Source organism: Haliotis rufescens, unplaced genomic scaffold (assembly GCF_023055435.1).
Source record: "Haliotis rufescens isolate VD_foot unplaced genomic scaffold, xgHalRufe1.0.p SCAF_39, whole genome shotgun sequence".
In the NCBI taxonomy this organism is placed as follows: Eukaryota; Metazoa; Mollusca; class Gastropoda; order Lepetellida; family Haliotidae; genus Haliotis; species Haliotis rufescens.
The window spans coordinates 3,378,134-3,392,518 of record NW_025964101.1 but is presented as its reverse complement, the minus strand read 5'-3'; positions in this window follow the sequence as shown (position 1 = coordinate 3,392,518).

Genomic DNA, 14,385 nt, shown 5'->3' with positions numbered 1-14,385 from the left:
TACATGGGAGTCAAAATAAAGTTTGTTGTTATACCTCAAATTGATTCCCGGTGATTCGTCAGGCTTCCATTGCCTCAGGGTGGCCGGGTAGCCTAGTGGTTAAAGCGTTCGCTCGTCCTGCCGAAGACCCGGGTTCGATTCCCGACATGGGTACAATGTGTGAAGCCCATTTCTGGTGACCCCCGCCGTGATATTGCTGGAATATTGCTAAAAGCGGTGTAAAACCATAAGCACTCCATTGCCTAAAGCAACAGCTGTGTTGCACGCTCCCCTCCCACATTAAACCAGTTTCAATTTTTTATTCCAGCGGAACTGTAGTGGAGGAGACAACTTTAAAATAAATAATCGAATTACTTTTTCTTATTTTATCCCACCTACTGACAGATATTTTCCTGTAAGAAATCTGTAAAGCCAAAAAACAGGTGTGGCCTTAGTTGTGTTCTGCGTTTTGTGGCAATCTGTTTTAAACCTGGGTTTACAGTGGAAGAAGCACTTGTTTTTGTATACATTTGGAAATGGCTTGAAGTAAAGTAAGAACGTCCTAAGAAATGTTTGAAATGATCTGTGTGTCAGGCAGGACACATGTTATTTCCACACCTCTGTAGCAATTTTGAAATTGTTGGTTGTCGGAGTAGTCTGTGAGTTGATGCCAAGCAGTTCTGTCTCAAGACCAATTCCATATGAATATATATGTTCATGTTCTGAAAATGTGAATTTTGTGACTTAGAAATTTTCATTTGTGTACCTAGGAACAATTTCACAATGAAAGTTTAGCAACAAGTGTTTGTGTTTAGAATGAATATTGACCTATGAACATTAGGTAAGGACTGATTCTCATTCAAACTTTGAAATGTCCGAGGAAGGTGAGCTTCTGTAAGGTTGTAGTAATATGTTTGTTTTTATTGAAATATAATTGATTAGGTGATTTAGTTTTTAGTTTGTGTAGGAAATGCATATATTACCATATTTGTTACCAGTGTTGATTCATGAACAGAATAATGATCCAATTGCGCTTGTATTCAAATAATTAATAACGACAAAACCCTTTCCATATTCATACGAAATCCTTGAATGCAGAGTCCATAGTTCGAATCTTAGCAATCGTAGGTATGTGTTTATGAATCACTATCAAACAGCGTTGATACCAGGTGTTTTCAAAGGTGAGCGTATCCTGTCCCACATGTGGCACCTGTCACAAACACATGCAAAGGCAAGGCAAGTATTCACCTGAAAAAAACCCTGTGTATTAGTTAGTATCAGATGTGTACATGCTTAAGGATCTTAGTTATAAACTGTTAATCCTTAGTTCAAAATCGGGGCATTAAGTGTTTGAACTGTATACAAAAGGCACTTTTTATTGGAATATTTATTACTAATAGATACTCTATTTAATACAAAATACTCTTGAACTGACGATAAAGTGGCAAGAATCATAACCTACCATGTGTGAAAGAGTTTGTTGAAGGATTAATTTCATTTGTCAGTATTTGTTAATATACTACTCAAAAGAAGTTAAGGATCACCTGATTCTTTCATATTACAATAGTTAATCTCTCATGCCATGACAGATCAACATTACCAATATGAAAGAATTGGGTGATCCTTAACTTCTTTTGAGTAGTATAGTTGGAAAAGGTAAAGACTGACTGTTTCATTCAGTGCGTGACTGAACACGACAAACATAAGTGACATACGATGTAGAGTAGATTGGTAGATTCACGGTCAAGACTTCTTGGATTTGTGGTCACTGTTTTAAACCAAAGTATCAAGCCACGGCCTGGTTCCGGCAAAGGGAAACCAACGAATGTTCTGACCAATGAATGCACAGATTACATCACAATATTTTTCGTGCAACATGTGCCACAACCTTGCGGCCGTCCTCTCTGCTCACTGATCAAATAACAGGGAACGGAAGGCTTCTCACAAAATGTATGCACAGTGGGCTCATTTGACTTCTGTGAGTTGTACACAGCCTCATTCCATTGCTCATAGGCGGTCCAGGAACACCCCTATCATAGGCGGTCCAGGAACACCCCCATCCTAGGCGGTCCAGGAACACCCCCATCCTAGGCGGTCCAGGAACACCCCCATCCTAGGCGGTCCAGGAACACCCCCATCATAGGCGGTCCAGGAACACCCCCATCATAGGCGGTCCAGGAACACCCCCATCATAGGCGGATCCAGAGGGGGGTCCAGGGGATCTGCTGCTCCCCCTCATCCCATGAAGTATGTTGTAGGCAGAAAATTGACTGAGAGCGGATTTTGATATTTTGGACCCCTCACTTTTAATGCTCTCACAATCTCATTAAAATCAGATCTTAGTTCTCACTATCGCTAAACAAAGATCTGAGCACATCCCATTACGGGTCACGTCAGAGCGACCTTTCATCCAACCAATCAGAGCGTCACATACCAGATCATGAAAGTGACAGTCGGACTGTGTTTTCTAATCATGCAACCATGATATATTTAACACAGGATATTCCGAACGACAGTTACGGGTTTTATGATTATATCCATACAATCTAGGCCATCTATAAGCCATTCCAGAATGTTCTTCTTATCAGTTTTAAAATTTTTAATCGAGTATTTGAAAATTATGTTTCGAAGCGTAGTCGCCAGTTTGAAACTAGTGTCGTAAAGCTCGAGAAAGCTGCCTTCTGATTGGCAAATGTCGATTTCTTGTCAGTCATTTCATTGGTCGGTCAAAATTCCCGAAAAGTCGTTCTGACGTGACCTGTAATGGGATGTCCTCAGATCTTTGTTTAGCGGTAGCGAAGACTAAGATCTGATTTTAATGAGATTGATGCTCTCATAACAACAGGAAATTTTTACATAGTAATGTTTAGTTTTCTGTTTTCTATCCGGAATAAATGTGAAAAATATTTCTTAAACTGGCTCTAGTTTAATGAAGCACCGACTGTTTGAAATTGTTAACCCTCTTTACAGCGCCTTATGCTAAAACAATTCAGCAGACTGAAGGTTAAAGATGCCTGATCCACCCTTGTTGCTTGAATTAAAGCAGACACACGTCACCATTACGCCACAATTTGTCCATATGTCAACAACTCAAAAACAGTTAAAGAACACCTGAATTTTTCATATGACTTAAGTTAATCATATGTAACAGATTAACTCGTCATATAAAAAAATGGGTTTTCTTTAACGTCATTTGAGTAATATATGACCTGGTGTCGGGGATGTAGTATTGATGATGTTGTACATGACTAAACCGTGAAAGCATTTATACGAGTGTTAGTGTTTGTTAGTGTGTTAGAATATACTCATTGTTTACAGACTGTGATGGGGCAACATAATCAAAACGACAATGTTTTTATTTTGTGTGATTTCAAGGTCATCACAAAACTTGTCTACACATGTTTACCAGTATAACTACAAATGGCGGAGTAGATTCAATTATTTGATTGGATTTCATGTACTAGTACCCAGGAGCTCTCATCGACCTTCATCGACCTTCATCCTATCGCTGCAGAGACAATCAAATACACTATGGGTACTGCAGGGATGTCAGCTAGAAATGGCCGCATGTGTTTTATGTACCAGCTGAACATGCAAAGGAAACCAAGTACACCAGATGCCAAATCCCTTCCCCTGAATCCCGAATACCATCTAATTTTTCACTCTGAGTCTCATTGCTCATCCCTGAATCCTGAATAGTACTTAACACAAATCTCAATGCATTGAGAAAATGGTGCGATTTGAAGTTAAATTACTGAAACAATATAAAAAATATAAAGGAAATATTGACATGCTCATTATTTTAATTGTTGTATCTGCATACCAAATAAGATTTTATTCACATCCCACATACCACACTGCTGAATCCCAAATACCCTCTAAACTGACCTTGATTCCCACATACTGAAGGGGCCTTGGCAGCCTCAGTACAGTGTTTCCACTTCTGTTTTTTCAATCTGTTTATCTATTGTTTGTTCAAAGCAAGTCAGGGTCATGGATGGTCCATTCATCTTCAGTTCGCTGTACAGAGTTACCCCCCTTAAGTGTGTCTGGATTCTATGATCATGGTTTTGAATACCAGGCTCACTCTGTCTATGATTCTAGGTTTGTGAGAACAAAACCAATGCTTGTGGGTTTCACCAAAGTGGTGAACGACTCCCACAATGTCGACCCTGACAACATGATGCAAGGGGTTGTACGCTGAACCCCTCCATCTGGGACCTATATGTTAATCCTGACTATAAGACAAGTAAAATACCTGATATTCCATTCTGAATTAATTTAATGAATAATCATACTTCCACTTTTAGCTGATATCCCTTGCAAATGTTGAATATTTTTCTTTGTCGGCAGTCATACTTGAGGGTTCTAATACCATGATGAAATACCAAATATATGATATACAATTTCTGAAATTAATATGCTATAGACAATTGTTTGTACATATAGTGATAGCGGTCCAATGTTTTATAGCTAATGCTTGTTCTTGATATGTTAGGACTGAGTGTAAAGCTAGTGTGTGATCTTTGTGTTGGCTTCAGTAGCAGCTTAACATGATGCAAGCTTTTTGTGATAGGAAACCTGATATATCCCATCCATCCACCAACTTGCAATCCCACCGTAGCCCCATCTACCCACCCCTCCACAGCCACATCCCCCTAACCCACCCCTCCACAGCCACATCCTCCTAACCCACCCCATCTTACCATCCACCCACCCCAGGGGGGCACGGGTGGCCCAGCCGTCTAAGGCGCCGTGATTCGCTGTGCAGAGTTGCATCCCTTGGGCACGCCAGAAACCTATGATTGTGGGTTCGAATCCCGGTTCGCTCCGATTATGTTTCTAGGTCTGTCGGCACCATACCTGTGCTCATGGGTTTCACCGAAGTGGTAAATGTCTAAGACCTGCATCACTTCGGGCTTTCCTCCCACATTAAGCTGACACGCCGCGATATAACTGGAATAATGTTAAAAGCGGCGTTAAACCCAACTCACTCACTCACTCACTCACTCCACCCATACCTCCACAGCCACATCCTCCTAACCCACACTCACTCACTCACTCCACCCATACCTCCACAGCCACATCCTCCTAACCCACACTCACTCACTCACTCAACCTATACCTCCACAGCCACATCCTCCTAACCCACCCCATCTTACCATCCACCCACCCCTCCACTTCCTCCTAACCCACCCCATCTTACCATCCACCCACCCCTCTGCAGCCACTTCCTCCTAACCCACCCCATCTTACCATCCACCCACCCCTCCGCAGCCACTTCCTCCTAACCCACCCCATCTTACCATCCACCCACCCCTCCACTTCCTCCTAACCCACCCCATCTTACCATCCATCCACCCACCCCTCCGCAGCCACTTCCTCCTAACCCACCCCATCTTACCATCCATCCACCCACCCCTCCGCAGCCACTTCCTCCTAACCCACCCCATCTTACCATCCACCCACCCCTCCACTTCCTCCTAACCCACCCCATCTTACCATCCACCCACCCCTCTGCAGCCACTTCCTCCTAACCCACCCCATCTTACCATCCACCCACCCCTCCACTTCCTCCTAACCCACCCCATCTTACCATCCATCCACCCACCCCTCCGCAGCCACTTCCTCCTAACCCACCCCATCTTACCATCCACCCACCCCTCCACTTCCTCCTAACCCACCCCATCTTACCATCCACCCACCCCTCCGCAGCCACTTCCTCCTAACCCACCCCATCTTACCATCCATCCACCCCTCCACAGCCACTTCCTCCTAACCCACCCCATCTTACCATCCATCCACCCCTCCACAGCCACTTCCTCCTAACCCACCCCATCTTACCATCCATCCACCCCTCCACAGCCACTTCCTCCTAACCCACCCCATCTTACCATCCATCCACCCCTCCGCAGCCACTTCCTCCTAACCCACCCCATCTTACCATCCATCCACCCCTCCGCAGCCACTTCCTCCTAACCCACCCCATCTTACCATCCATCCACCCCTCCACAGCCACTTCCTCCTAACCCACCCCATCTTACCATCCACCCACCCCTCCACTTCCTCCTAACCCACCCCATCTTACCATCCATCCATCCACCCCTCCACAGCCACTTCCTCCTAACCCACCCCATCTTACCATCCATCCACCCACCCCTCCGCAGCCACTTCCTCCTAACCCACCCCATCTTACCATCCATCCACCCCTCCACAGCCACATCCTCCTAACCCACCCCATCTTACCATCCATCCACCCACCCCTCCGCAGCCACTTCCTCCTAACCCACCCCATCTTACCATCCATCCACCCACCCCTCCGCAGCCACTTCCTCCTAACCCACCCCATCTTACCATCCACCCACCCCTCCACTTCCTCCTAACCCACCCCATCTTACCATCCACCCACCCCTCTGCAGCCACTTCCTCCTAACCCACCCCATCTTACCATCCACCCACCCCTCCACAGCCACTTCCTCCTAACCCACCCCATCTTACCATCCATCCACCCCTCCACAGCCACTTCCTCCTAACCCACCCCATCTTACCATCCATCCACCCCTCCGCAGCCACTTCCTCCTAACCCACCCCATCTTACCATCCATCCACCCCTCCACAGCCACTTCCTCCTAACCCACCCCATCTTACCATCCATCCACCCACCCCTCCGCAGCCACTTCCTCCTAACCCACCCCATCTTACCATCCATCCACCCCTCCGCAGCCACTTCCTCCTAACCCACCCCATCTTACCATCCATCCACCCCTCCACAGCCACTTCCTCCTAACCCACCCCATCTTACCATCCATCCACCCCTCCACAGCCACTTCCTCCTAACCCACCCCATCTTACCATCCACCCACCCCTCCACAGCCACATCCTCCTAACCCACCCCATCTTACCATCCATCCACCCACCCTTTCCAAACGCTAATGACGCTACTGTGGGACACAATAATGCATTTATAATCCCAAACTGGCAAACCTCAGAGTTACAAACTTTTTTTGACCTGTGTTGATATATTTGATGTCAAAATTTATTAGATTTTCATCCAATATTCTCAAAAATGATTCGGGAGGCAGACCATGAAGGCACTCTCTGAGACACGTCAAGTTCCGGGTCATTGTTAAAGTCATCAGTATATTTCTGGCCAGTATGTAACAATATGCCAGCAGATGGGGGCCAGCCTTGTGTCACTATATTTTTCTCCACAATTCTTTTTCACAACATATTTTTTTCAAGACATCACCATGTCCTGCAAACAAGTATTCTGATTATTTCTTGTTTTTTGTTTCAAATAAATGGCAGCTCCCCACTCCCACTCCCAAAAATATGGAAAGGTCAGTACCTAATAAGCAACAGATCTTTACAAAACTTTCTTTGTGGAAAACCTTTTCTACTAATGATACTGTGTTCAGTATCTTAAGATACCGGGGGCACGGGTGGCCAAGTCGTCTAAGGCGCCGCAATTCGCTGCGCAGAGTTGTGTCCCTTGGGCACGCCAGAAACCTATTATTGTGGGTTTGAATCCCAGTTCGCCCTGATTATGTTTCTAGGTTTGTCAGCACCATATCCGTGCTCTTGGGTTTCACCGAAGTGGTAAACGTCTAAGACCTGCACCACTTCGGGCTTTCCTCCCACATCAAGCTGACAAGCCGTGATATAACTGGAATAATGTTAAAAGCGGTGTTGAACCCAACTCACACACTCTTAAGATACCCGGTATGTAACAATATGTATGCAAAGGCTGATGTTAATGACCTTGACCTTGGTTTGTGTGTGTCCCATCCATTATGACCTTGACCTTGGTTTGTGTGTGTCACATCCATTGTGACCTTGGCCTTGACCTTGGTTAGTGTCCAGTACTTCCAGCTATGACCTTGGCCCTGACCATTCCGTTTGTTTCAGCAGGGGCATGTTTTGTTGTAAATGGGTGTTGACAGTGGGAATACCATTTATCCTGTTCCTTTTTGATGGGCCATTGCCATGTAAATATGATACCTGTCTGCAGTTGGTCAAATGTGCTTTAATTATATCGTGGTGTAGATGCTTTAATTGATATGTTTGTTACAGCTTTAATGGAATATTGTGTATACATCATGTATATGTTTATGTATACATTGTTATGAGTTTTGTGCTTGTTTTGACACAGTGTTAAGCGACAGTTGTTGTCTGTTACAGATTTCAGGTTTTTATGCTAACTATTAGGATTGGATAGGTCAATTGAATATAAATTATTAATTTGAGTAGCTCAAGTTTTATGAATAATGAAGGCTTAGCTGAAATGATGTTTTCCTGACTATAAAGACAGGGGGAGGGGGGTGGGGGGTCATTGTGCTGCAAGATGTTCTGTGGTTGAATTCAGACACAAAGTCTTGTTTCTGTCATTTATATTGTGCCTGTACAGATACCATTAATTTGGGGGGGCACGGGTGGCCCAGTCGTCTAAGGCGCCGCGATTCGCTGTGCAGAGTTGCATCCCTTGGGCACGCCAGAAACCTATGATTGTGGGTTCGAATCCCGGTTCGCCCCAATTATGTTTCTAGGTTTGTCAGCACCATACTCACTCACTCACTCACCATTAATTTTGTAAATGTAATTCTCAATTGGGTTCTATGTTAAGTCAGAGTAGCAAACAGATGTAATTAAGGAAGAGAATTTAAGGATGTCAACTTCTTAATTGTGAGAAACACGGCATTTCAGAGTACAAAATGTATATACTTACTCCTTCATCAGGTGAATGAATTATATGAGGCAGAGAACATATATATATACCTGTAAGAACAACAAAAGTAATAAGATAACAAAGGTGGAAACGTAACAAGGTAAGCCAACAGATAATGGCGCTGATAGGTGGTTAGCAATGTCGGGGCTGATTACCTAGTTGGCTTCCATTGTCATTACCTATCAGTGCTACTCACCTACCTGCCCAGTCCCTGGGATTGATTGCTTTGATCATTGTTGGTGCTATTACTCCGAAAAGTGTTCCCCACAATAAAGAAGTTGATATCCATAAATTCTCTTCCTTTTGTGTGTCACTTCTAAATGCCTTTTAAAGACTTGACAATTGTAATTAATCTACTTCTTGCAGCATTACATTCAAACTTGAGGACATGAGACAGATGTAGCACGGTCTCGGAGTTATTGGTACGCCATGTCACCGAGACCACTAATTACCTGGCTGGCCCGCGTGCGAAATACGAATAAAGTCGAAAAGCGCACATAAAAACACCAGCTATCTCTCTCTCACCGAGACAGCGACAATGAAGTTTTTATTCAGTAATACTCTTGTTTTAAGAGAGTATGGACAGATATCACAATCAAAAGCTTTAAGACAGCACGAGTGTAAATAACCAGACACACTATATATGATTTCTGATGTGCATGTCGAAACCAAAGAGATTGGCAGTTGAATATACTCCTTGTTGCAAAGTAACATTAAACATGCTTCAAATATGTGCTTGTATACTTTATTTTTTATGCATAAAATATACAGTGTATTTTCATTGATAAAATGTGTATGACATACATGTATGTTTTGATATGACAAATATATCGGCTTTTGTAGTCATTTTGAGATACGCATACTGCTTTATTGTATGTTGTGACATACAGGATATGTTGACGTTAGAGATATACTATTTTTAGACGATGTCTTCCAGCTTTTGTCTTGATATGCTTACGTAGTCATGTTTGATTTCAATACTAGATTTAGATTGCTTTGAATCTATGTAGTTTTGGTTCCTCATTTTTTAAAGGAGTCTGTATTTTATATCTTGTTGGATATGTCACTAAAGCATACAAAAAGTTGTTTGTGATGTTTTGGGGTCTTTGAGGACCGAGCTGGAACATTTTGGGTTGATTGATTCATGGTGCTCATGAAAAGGTTTCTTTTGCATTTTTTGCAGTATTTTTGGTAAAAATATGTATGCTTTTGTACATGTTCTGTATTGGCATTAGTAGTTTCAATAAGCAATAAACTTCACCTAGTAGTTGTTCTGTTGTTTATTTGTTAATGCAGAATGAAGGGAAGAGTGTGCTGTAATCTGATTGGTTGAAAAAAATGGCATTGGATGAAAAAAAACATCTTCCGGACCTTTTAACTGTGAATGAATATTTTTCTTGATTTGTTTTGTTACCCATTGCAATTTCAAAACAATTTTTTTATTCAGCTTGGCGAAATTGATACCGCATTTCCCAATAGTTATGTATAAAGTTTGTTGTTTAACGCCGCACTTAGCAATATTCCAGCTATTTGACAGCGGTCTGTAAATAATCAAGTCTGGACCAGACAATCCAGTGATTGACATCATGAGCATCGATCCACACAATTGGGATATGATGACATGCACCAACCAAGTCAGCAAGCGTATAAAGTTTGATCAATATATCAGAACAGCTTCAATTTGTTTTTGTTTTCTTGGCCAGGTAGGTTCAGTTGTTAGGAAGCACAGGATGTCATGACCTGTATCAGGATGTGATGTCTGTCTTACATGTTTGAGTTTTTACCCTGCCTGGCACTTGGCATTACGGCTCAGAGTCAGTATACTGTGTCAGATGAGTGGGATATCCATGTTAAACTCTGGCATGGTATGTCATTGGGCTAGCACTTAGCCCAGGCTTGTAGTCTGTCTGTCTGTCTGTCTGTCTCTCTAGTCTCTCTCTCTCTCTCACTCTATCTCACACACACACTGAAAGTCAAGTGAGTTTACGTCGTAGCACGTGTGTCTGTCTGTCTGTCTGTCACATACACACACACTGAAAGTCAAGTGAGCTTACGTCGTAGCACGTCTGTCTGTCTGTCATTGACTTTTGCATTTTGACATCTCCTCTGAAACTACAAGGCCTATGAAGGTGAAACTTTGTATGAATGATCCTAGCTCTGGTCTCTCTAAACATACCCGCAGAATTCTGATCCAACTGTGAAGACTGACACCATGAACTCTTCATATTTCAGATGATCTACAGAGCCTTGTGACTTTAGTCAGATTTGTGATGGTATTACATGTAGTTCCAAATGTCATCTACTCAGTAACACCTGCAAATCAGACATCTCCTGGCTGATAAGGTATAGGAGCAACCATATGTTTGATACAGGTTATGAAATCACAAAATATTATATTTGATACGCCATGACCTGTGCAAACATTTCATGTGTGAATAAAATGAAAATTATGATATTGCTGTCATCAAAAATAGATTAGTCAGGAAACTGATGGCAAAAAAACCTTGTATCTCACATAAAGGTGACGCATTGCATTTACAGCCAAAAACCAGTCTGAGAAAGGCTTCATTGCAGTCTGATCCATTTTTTTTTATTTTCTCAGCCAGGAATATAATATTGCTGTATCGAGTGTGGATGGACGTTCATTGTTGGTAATAATTGTCAATGAATAGAGTGTTACGTGTTGAATCCCAAATTGAAACAATAAGTTAACCCAGAAATCAATATGTAAAAGAACTTAGTGTGAAACCAACAAACAACCAACAAATGGTATACAATCAACAATTGTATTCCAAAATTAACTAGGTTTACATTTCAATGCAAACTACTGCACAGCAATTACAATGGCAGTACACAATAGAATTATAGAACAATATTCAATGGCAGTACACAATAGAATTATAGAACAATGTTCAATGGCAGTACACAATAGAATTATAGAACAATATTCAATGGCAGTACACAATAGAATTATAGAACAATATTCAATGGCAGTACACAATAGAATTATAGAACAGCATTCAATGGCAGTACACAATAGAATTATAGAACAGCATTCAATGGCAGTACACAATAGAATTATAGAACAATATTCAATGGCAGTACACAATAGAATTATAGAACAATATTCAATGGCAGTACACAATAGAATTATAGAACAATATTCAATGGCAGTACACAATAGAATTATAGAACAATATTCAATGGCAGTACACAATAGAATTATAGAACAATATTCAATGGCAGTACACAATAGAATTATAGAACAATATTCAATGGCAGTACACAATAGAATTATAGAACAATATTCAATGGCAGTACACAATAGAATTATAGAACAATATTCAATGGCAGTACACAATAGAATTATAGAACAATATTCAATGGCAGTACACAATAGAATTATAGAACAATATTCAATGGCAGTACACAATAGAATTATAGAACAATATTCAATGGCAGTACACAATAGAATTATAGAACAATATTCAATGGCAGTACACAATAGAATTATAGAACAATATTCAATGGCAGTACACAATAGAATTATAGAACAATATTCAATGGCAGTACACAATAGAATTATAGAACAATATTCAATGGCAGTACACAATAGAATTATAGAACAATATTCAATGGCAGTACACAATAGAATTATAGAACAATATTCAATGGCAGTACACAATAGAATTATAGAACAATATTCAATGGCAGTACACAATAGAATTATAGAACAATATTCAATGGCAGTACACAATAGAATTATAGAACAGCATTCAATGGCAGTACACAATAGAATTATAGAACAGCATTCAATGGCAGTACACAATAGAATTATAGAACAGCATTCAATGGCAGTACACAATAGAATTATAGAACAGCATTCAATGGCAGTACACAATAGAATTATAGAACAGCATTCAATGGCAGTACACAATAGAATTATAGAACAGCATTCAATGGCAGTACACAATAGAATTATAGAACAGCATTCAATGGCAGTACACAATAGAATTATAGAACAGCATTCAATGGCAGTACACAATAGAATTATAGAACAGCATTCAATGGCAGTACACAATAGAATTATAGAACAGCATTCAATGGCAGTACACAATAGAATTATAGAACAATATTCAATGGCAGTACACAATAGAATTATAGAACAGCATTCAATGGCAGTACACAATAGAATTATAGAACAGCATTCAATGGCAGTACACAATAGAATTATAGAACAGCATTCAATGGCAGTACACAATAGAATTATAGAACAATATTCAATGGCAGTACACAATAGAATTATAGAACAGCATTCAATGGCAGTACACAATAGAATTATAGAACAATATTCAATGGCAGTACACAATAGAATTATAGAACAATATTCAATGGCAGTACACAATAGAATTATAGAACAGCATTCAATGGCAGTACACAATAGAATTATAGAACAATATTCAATGGCAGTACACAATAGAATTATAGAACAGCATTCAATGGCAGTACACAATAGAATTATAGAACAGCATTCAATGGCAGTACACAATAGAATTATAGAACAGCATTCAATGGCAGTACACAATAGAATTATAGAACAGCATTCAATGGCAGTACACAATAGAATTATAGAACAATATTCAATGGCAGTACACAATAGAATTATAGAACAGCATTCAATGGCAGTACACAATAGAATTATAGAACAGCATTCAATGGCAGTACACAATAGAATTATAGAACAGCATTCAATGGCAGTACACAATAGAATTATAGAACAATATTCAATGGCAGTACACAATAGAATTATAGAACAATATTCAATGGCAGTACACAATAGAATTATAGAACAATATTCAATGGCAGTACACAATAGAATTATAGAACAGCATTCAATGGCAGTACACAATAGAATTATAGAACAGCATTCAATGGCAGTACACAATAGAATTATAGAACAATATTCAATGGCAGTACACAATAGAATTATAGAACAGCATTCAATGGCAGTACACAATAGAATTATAGAACAGCATTCAATGGCAGTACACAATAGAATTATAGAACAGCATTCAATGGCAGTACACAATAGAATTATAGAACAGCATTCAATGGCAGTATAAAACATGATGGCAGTGGGCAGTATCAAGTTACAAACACAGTGGTGATAGCAAAGTCAGTGATAATAATATATTCACCCAGCAGTGACAGTGGTCAGGCTTCCAAGATAGGCCTAGGCTGGGAATCCAGGGTGATAAGTGATCTTCACACAACCTCTGGTCTTGATGTAATGTCACATGAAATGTGAGATGAGACAGGGACGTGCCCGCTCCATTTATATAGTCTGACCAGCTTCCTGCACTTTCCACACAGTGCTTGACCAGTCAAGTGTCACTAGAACATCACAGAATATGCCACATGTTTGCTATTCCGATAGTCTACAGATAATTTGAGCATCTAAATATAATAACTTCGTCACCACTGCTTACATTAAATAGTACTACATTCCTGTCAACTAATCATTGTCCAAATACAATGCAATAAACTTCTACTGAATCTGAACAGCAACAATGTAATACAGTTACAATCATTGTTTACCAATACATTACACTGCCCGATAAGTGAATGAGTGAGTGAGTTACGTTTAATGCCACACTGAGCAGTGTTTTGGTTATCTCAAG